An 8,598-nucleotide genomic window follows, 5' to 3' on the forward strand; every position below is an offset into this window, starting at 1 on the left:
TCTTTTTCTCTTTTTCTCTTTTTCTCTTTTTCTCTTTTTCTCTTTTTTTCTCTTTTTCTCTTCTTCTCATTTTCTCTTTTTCTCTTTTTCTTTTCCCTTCCCCCATTCCCCATCCACCTCCCCTTTCCCCCATTCCCCATTATCCTTCCCCCTCCCCCTCTTCCCCTTCTCCCTTCTTCCACCCCTTCCCTTCCCCCTTCTATTCCTCATTCCATTCCTCCTTCCGTTTCTTCTTCCCTTCCCCCTTCTCTTTTCCCTTCTCTTCCTCCTTCCCTTCCTCTTTAGCTTCCCCTTTAGCTTCCCCCTTCCCTTCTTCTCTTTCTTACCCTTTTTTTTTTTTTTTTGGGGGGGGGGGTGTTTTTTTTTTTTTTTTTTTTGGTTTTTTTTTACACTTTGTTTTGATTTGAACTGCTAGGCAGGCATGGCAACAATTTTAGAGGGTGACTCTTTGCTAAAAGAACTCTCTATTAACAGAGTAGGATATTGTTGGGAATTAAAGCTTTCTGTGAACTGAAGGGTCTTTGCAAAGCCAAGCAACTCTCAAAAATTACATATTCAATCTATCTTCACATACACTGTTATTTTGCCTCATACTTCACTGAATCAGAGAATATCCCAAGTTGGAAGAGACCCACAAGGATTGAGTCCTCTTTCTGGCTTAGCATAGGACTACCCAAAACTTAAATCATAGTACAAAGTTAATTGTCCAAATGTTTCTTGAACTCTGGCAGCTTGAGGCAGTGACCACTGCCCTGGGGAGCCTGTTCCATGCCCAGCATCCTCTTCTGAGATTACCTTTTCCTAATGTCCACTTTGACTCTCCCATGACATCGCTTCTTATGTTTCCCTGCATCCTGCCACTGTCACCGGAGAAGAGTTCAGTGTCTCCTCCACTGCACCCCCTTCACTGTGAAAATGATCAACCACAAAGACCATATCTCCATGGAAGGAAGACTTGAGTGGGATTGAGTAATTGTCCCAGCTGAATGGCTGTCAGCTAAATTTGACCCCGAAATCTCCTCAGTGTAATAACTTAATACTTTGGAAAGATACATTTAAGCTTGTCTACTACACTGTATTAATGCAGTTTTACAGCTTTTGTACCCATAAAGATTTATGTCATAAGGTTTGTGTGGGAGTTCCATCCACAGAGACATGCCCACACATTTATAAAAATGCTTCCAACAAATCTTAATTTCCAGAAGTGCTTTCTTTAGATTTTCTCTTTATTTATGTGGATTTCATTCCATTCTCAAGACTGAAAGCATTAATATAAAGAAGACTGCAAAATTCCAAACACCTTTTTGTTTGGAAACGCAAAGGAGGCTTACTCTATTATCTGGGATAGAGGATGATCAGTGCTAATTAACAGTTTGAAATGCAAGGTAAATATCAGCGTTAAAATGCAAGATGTCCCTTAAAAATAACTACTGTAATGGTAACATTATTTTCTCTAAAATAAAATAAAACAAAACAAAAACAGTCTTTCCTTTTACAGAACTATTTATTTACCATTTATCTATTTATCTATCTATTAATCTATTTATGTACTGAGAGTCATTTTGTATACTTCCATGTCATAGAAACCAATTAATATTTGATACTGTTCTGTCAGCTGATGTTCAAGCTAACCAAAATCTGCAGAAAGAGTTGGGCAGCACCACAGACACAGAAGAGATAAACACAGAAATGCTAAATTGTGTGATTATACATATTTATCTAAGTAGGAAGGAGCTTCAAGAAAAACTAATTTTCCTAATGATTACTGAGGGAGATAGTCAGACATACACCTCCCCTCTAGATGCACACAATAATTGACCTATAAGCCACCTCACCTAAGCTTATTATTCCTGCATGTGATATCAGCAGTATCTTGCTAAACTGGAGAATATTTGCCTGCAGAGTAAGTAATAGAGGAGCAGACTCTAGCCTTTAAAATAGCAGTGGTGTCCCTGCTCACAGCATGGTGGTCTGAGCAGTTACAGGCCTGCAATAGAGAGAGATAATTTTGAAATCAAAAAGTGCTACAGATTTGCAATAACAGCACATGGCAGTTTGCATTTATCTTCTGAGTATATTCTGGCTATACACCCAAAAAGCCTATGAACAACAGCTATCAAGGACAGGTATTTGAACTTTATTAAGGAAGACAGAGTTATTAAACTGGAAGTGCCTTAATGTACTACAATTTCAGCTGTGGCTCTCTGTGGAATGAGCACAACTGTCTTGCAGAGGGAGGTGACTAGTTATTTTTGATTCAGAAGGGCATTTCTATTTAAAGCTCATATAGTTACAAATCAGTGCTTCAAAAGTATGCATAAGATTTTTTTGTTATACAATACCAGATTTTTAAAACACAGTGATCAATTATCTACATCTCTCTGATTGCCAGTGACAAAACCATCCCTTTCCTCTTCACTATTTTAAGTATAATTTTCATAAAAAAAAGAAAAAACCTAAAAATCCAAACTTTAAGCCCCCTTTATGTTCTTCCACACTTCATCCTTCCCTATTAATTTCCTATTTTCTTCTTTTCATATCTCCTGTAAAAGAAAATTCACTATTGAGGGCTGTTTTTTTTTGTTGTTGTTTGATTGCTTTTTTTTTTTTTCTTTTTCCCCCTAATCAATGACTTTCAGGTGCTAGAACCTTGAAGCAATACTTTTGGCACATGGGGCAAACAGATGTTTTTTCAAGTGAGGCCTTGAGTAATTCTAAGAAAACATTCCTGCAGGTGAAGGTAAAAAGTGTCTCTTGTGTTAGAAAAAGATTATCTGCAACAGTGGTGCTTAACCTTGGAGAACTGGAGTGCCACTTCATCACTGAATACAGCCACAAACTAATTATCCTTCTACAATATTATACTGTTGCATCATTTTAAAGTCACTATCAGAACTATTGTATGGTGATTTAATATGTCATTAGACACAGGATGAAAAATCCACAGGGAGAAGAACAATAACACTGGTTTTATCCAAAGTACTTACTCAGCAAGCGTAGTAAGACTACATTTTGCATTTTGAATTTCCAAGACCTTCCCTGTCTTTTCTCAGGAGCCTTCTTATAACTACTTTTAAGTTTTTGGAAAGTTTATGTAGACTTGCATTTGTTCCAGAATGGATATATTTTTATCCTGATGTCTTTTTTTCATGCTGCATCAGATAAATGCATGCCTTCTTTCTTTCCTAAGGCACTCATGAAGTGTCACTAAGTGTGACCACTTGCATGGTCACATCATGTTATGCTGAATAAGTCCACTTCTCCACAATGTCAGTGAACCCTCTGCCAATTTCAATTAAATTTGACAGAAAATCATAAATTTATAAAAGTGCTTGGGTTGGAAGACACTTCAAAGATTATCTGATTCCAAACATGCTGCTGTAGACAGGGTTTCCATCCATCAGATCAGGCTTCTCAAGGCCATTTCCAATCTGGCTCTGAATACCTCCAGGGATGGGGCATGCACAGCTTCTCTGGGCAAACTATTTCAGTGCCTCACCACCCTCTGAGTAAACTATTTCTTCCTCATCTAACATAAATTGCCTCTCTTTTGGCTTAAAGCCACTGCCCCTTGTTCTATCAGTATTAAACAGTGTAAAAAATTCAGTTTCTCTCCTGTTATAAGCTCCATTCAAGTACTGGAAGGCTGTAACGAGGTTTCCCTGAAGCCTTCACTTCACCAAGATAATGAAGCTAAAATCTCTCAGCCTTTCAATACAGGAAAGGTGCTCCAGCCCTTTGATAATCTTTGTGGCCCTTCCCTGGACCCATGACAAAATGTCTGGAAGTCAGAGTGATAATTCAAATCCTACAAATATCACAAGGAAAGACAAAAAGCATAAAATATTAATTGTTATTAATAGTTACTAAGAAAAGGAAATTGTCTTAAAACACCATTTCTGGAACAGATCCTCCAATTATGGCAACTCATAGCATTCCTTAGTATGGAAGGGAGGTGTAGTAGATCAGACAAGAAATACTGTGGAGGTTTTGATCTGATGTTAAATCCCTGCTATACAACTATATAAGTTTTTAAATTGTTAACGTGTTGCAACTTTTAGGATGAAACAGTGTAAAACAAGGAGATATTATCTGTGGCTGAAATTTCAGTTAATGAGCCATGTGAAAAATCATGAGTAATTGGACTAATTTGATTAGTCTCTATCTGAGCTAAGGCTGGTAGAAAACTGAATTTTTGGACATAATGGATGTAATCACTACAGTATCAGGCCTTTTTGTGACACATGCCACTGTCTTGAATATGCAACCTCAGAGAAATGATTTCTGATGTAAAGTGAGATCATTGTAATAACACTGGATAATATAGACTACAGAAATCAACTAAATCAGTACTCATTTAAAATAGGTGATATGTTATGGGTAAGAGAAACAAGCAGAAACTCCCAGTTTTTCACCTAGTTCTTATGAAGGAACATATGTAACAAGCAAGAAGAGTTGCAGGCCTACAGGGCTATGAAGTCTTTGGCATCATTGAGATGTGGTGGGATGTCTCTCACTACTGAAATGGAGGAATAGACAGGTGTCACCTGATTAGATAAGACAGGCAAGGGAGAAAGGGTTGTTGCCCTCTACATCAATGACCGTAGAGCATCACCTGTGGATGGATGAAAAGCTGACAGTGAGATTATGGGTTAAGGTTAAAGGGAAGGCAGAGGAGGAGACATTGAATGGGGTTCTGCCCCAAACCCTCCAAATAGGAAGGCTAAGTGGATGTGACCCTCTATGAACAAACAGAAGCAGCTTCATGTTCACAGAACATGGTCCTCATGAGGAATTTCAATCATCCTGGCATTTGTTGGAAGGACAACATAGCAGAGCACGAGCAACCAAAGTGTTTCCTGGAATGTGTTGACAATAATTTCCACTTCCAAGTGGTACAGGAATATATGAGAAAAGGTGTTATGCTAGACTTTGCCTTCAATAATGAGGAGGGGCTATTGAATAACATGAAGCTCAAAGGTATCCTGCAGTGACTACAACATGTTGGAGATCAAGGTGCTTAAGTTTGCAGAGAGGGTGCTTAGCAAGCTTGCTACTCTGGACTTCAGGAGAGAAGACTTCAACCTCTTCAGGGAACTGCCTGACAGGATGACACTGGACAAAGCCCTGGAGGAAAGGGAGCCTAAGAAAGCTCGTCAGTAATTGTAAGATATTATTCTGTTGTCAACAGATTCCTCGTGAAGCAGAACAGAGGTTTCTGGCAGCAGATTCCTCATGAAGAAGAACATAGGATTCCTGACCATCAGATTCGTCATGAGGTGACACCTGCATGCTGTCAAACTCTCCTGTGCCTGCTGCCTGAGCACTGCTGCTTCCTTAAGGATTGGCTCTGCGACTTCCTCCACTACCTGCTTGCTTCCCAAGGCCAGCCACGCTGCTGCTCCTCGCCCCCCGCTGCATCTGCCTAGGACCTTCAAACGCCGTGCAACAGAACCGCTGCTGGATCCTGCTGGTGACTATCCCCGCTTTACGTAACTCTTGCTTCTTTCTCATCTTTTCTATCACCCTCCTTTCCTTCCCCATCTCCCTGATTAAGTTTTGTAATAAACTGGTCGGAACAACATATGAACCATTGTTTCTTAATCTCACACCGGGTATACAGATATTAAAAGAACCTCATCTCCCTCCTATAAATTGGAGCAAGACATTTTATTATTGGTGTAGTCGGCAGGATACCCACTGTGAGAGTGTTGTCATTCCAGATATAGCTTGAAACTTTTCTTTGTTCACCTCCTGGAGTTGCAAGGAGCAATAGTTTTGAAAATTTAGACATGAGTCCTTCTCCAGGAAGACCGCTCCATATTCTGAAACTGTACCTTTTATGTGTGTACCTACTGGGGATGTATTTTGATTATTTGCATATTGTTTAATACTGTGTGCCTCCTCAGGAAGACATCTCTACAGTTATGTTGTAAAAACTTGGGGCCTTTTATGTGTGTACCTCTAGGGGACGTATTTTGAATACTTGCGTTTTGTTTAATACGTGTGTGCCTCCTCGAGAAGACCTCTCTGGTTATCTGGTAACTGAAGTGAGAAACTTGAACCTTTTTGGTTTTTTGTGTGCGTCTCTTGGGAAAGTTAGGAAATGATATTTTGTTACTTAAACATGTGTGCCTCTCTAAGAAGTTTTATTTACTCTATTGAAACCTAGAAAATGTTGCTTTAGCTTCACATTTTTTGTGCTCCCCCCAAAGAAAGGGAGGAGTGACTGGAGCATTTGCATTTGTTTAGGTGTGGTGTATCTCCCTGGGAGGAGTGGTAAGGAGTAACTGAGCTTTTGAATACATGCACCTCCACCTCCCTTAGTGTAGGTCTTTCATTGTATTGAAAAAATGAGTGACAGCATTGCCACCATGAAAAGTGAAGATGTGTTATTTAACCTTTTAGAAAAGCATGGTGCTCGTCCCTCTTTATTGGGGTGGACTGGGCATGCCAAAATTGGCATAATTTGCAGAGTGTTTCGAACTCTTAATGTCCGAAGCATTAGTGTCTTACAGAACGAGGCTCGTACACGAGCTGGAAAAGGAAAGTCGTTTATTTGTGCCGTACTCGGGGCTGCTTTAAAAGCTGTCGTAGAGTTCCGAAATGAAAAGCATTCGGCAGAACTCCAAACCTTAGAAGCACTACAGGAATCTGTTAGAGTTACGCAAGAATTGGTAAACTCTGCAGAATCAAATAGTTAATATTGAGGAGCAATTAGAAAGAGAGAAACATAATTCGGCTTTGTTGCAGATGGCTTTCAAGGAAATGTTAACATGTAAGGATACTAGTGATACTGTCACACATAGTTTGCCTCAAGAAAAAACTTTTCCTCAGGAGGAGCGTCAAGAAATAAAGGAAAGACTAGACAAATTAGAAACCCCAATAGCCCCATTGTATCCCTTGATAAAAACAGAATATACCTTCGATAACAAGTAAGGATCTAGATCCTGAAATGAATTTTAAGGAAATTCCGTTCTCAGCCACCAAGTTAGCAAAGTTGAAAAAGGACTTTAGCCACTCTCCGAAGGAATCAGAGACAGAATACGTATGGACAGTGAGTCTCACTGGTGGTGACCAGATTCGGTTAACAGAAAAGGAAACAGAAGGTTATTGGGGAGCAGGAATATTTTTAACTAATGGTAACAGTCATGCTCCCTGGTCATTAATGCAAAGGGCTGCCTATCGGGCAGGTGGTCTCAACCCTTTAGAAAGGGGAGACCCTCTTGCCATTACTGGAACAACTGACCAATTAGTAGAGAGCGTTCAAAAGGCTGCTTGTCTCCAAATGATGTATGATAGAAAGTTGCAGCCACATCATGAATTGCCCATGATGATGCCTGTTGATCCTGAGAGGATGACCCCTTTAATTAGAGGGCTTCCGGAATCACTGAAACCCATAGGCATACAATTACAAGCAAGGATACAAGCTATGTCACAGGGAGAAAGAACCCAGGCAGTGTTAAAAGAAACTGTAACCTCCAACCATCTGCAGTCAGGATGCAAAGTACGGACGTGGGGGGAGGTAGCCCAAGAGTTAAATAACTATGGAAGAAAATATGGGATGGTGGTTTATTTTCCCAGTAAATCTGAGCCAAGAGGTGTAAGGCTTGCAGCAGCCAGTCTTGCCCCCAGGCCACGTAGCCCAAAGCTCAGTGGGTCTGGAAGGATCTCATTGCCAGTAAAAACTGGTAGGCGGAATATTTTTCATAAACGTAATGGACTTTGGACTCTGGGCTGGAAAAAGGGTATTCCATGAAATTTGATGGATGGATTGACAACAGATAGGTTAGAGAAATTAGTTAACTGGTGGCCAGAACAAAAGCTCTAGAATCTTGAGGAAAGCAAAATCCCAGGTCCTGGTGCCTCTATCAAGGAATCTGACCGGCTATCCAAGCCATTAGAAAACTAATGTCTCCACCCGTCCCAAATGAGCGGGGTGGGGGCGGTGAGGGGTAGATGCATTAGAAAGCTCACAACAAAGGGAAACACTTATCGTCTGGGCCAGCCTGTGTTGATTGGCTCAGCTAACCTGAGGCTGGTTTCCCTAACCTTAATGGAATACCTTAACAAATATCCTTGGCAGGCCAAGGACACCCCAAAGAAGGAATAAAAAATTAACACTTTCTGGATTGCTCCCTCATTTTTTAACCATATTAACAAAGCCCAAAAGGGCAAGTTGGTGTCTCATTTTATTTTTTCAGAATACTCTTATGGACCTTGACTGAACACAGAAAGGATTCTAATGTTTTGTGACAGAAATATTGAAAATTTGATCGTTAGAATATTGAATATACCTCTTGATTGCATTTTGTATTTTAGTTGCAAAAGTACTATGTTTTGTGTTGTTGTGGGTGGTAACATTGTATCTCTGTTTGTTATATTTATTTGTTATTGGTTATTGCCAAATGTTTCGTTGTCTCTTTTCACCTTCTACTTTTTATTCATCATGTAACATTCGTGTCACCACTCCTGAGGTATCACCGAGTGGTGTCTGTGGCAAGTTGATACTGTGTGCTGTTGCAACTCTTATGTTTGTTAACTGTATGATTCTGTGTTTTATAAAATGTGTTGTATCACCTATGTAGTTTGTAACCT

At 39.9% G+C, this 8,598-nt stretch overlaps 1 pseudogene; it reads left to right on the forward strand.

Annotated features, from left to right (window-relative positions):
- The first annotated feature begins 6,374 nt into the window (after window positions 1-6,374).
- LOC122174970 lies at window positions 6,375-7,759 on the forward strand (annotated as a pseudogene).
- The last annotated feature ends 839 nt before the right edge of the window (window positions 7,760-8,598 follow it).

The sequence above is a fragment of the Lagopus leucura genome, unplaced genomic scaffold (assembly GCF_019238085.1).
Source record: "Lagopus leucura isolate 7727_CA_CO unplaced genomic scaffold, USGS_WTPT01 Super-Scaffold_650, whole genome shotgun sequence".
Classification (NCBI taxonomy): Eukaryota; Metazoa; Chordata; class Aves; order Galliformes; family Phasianidae; genus Lagopus; species Lagopus leucura.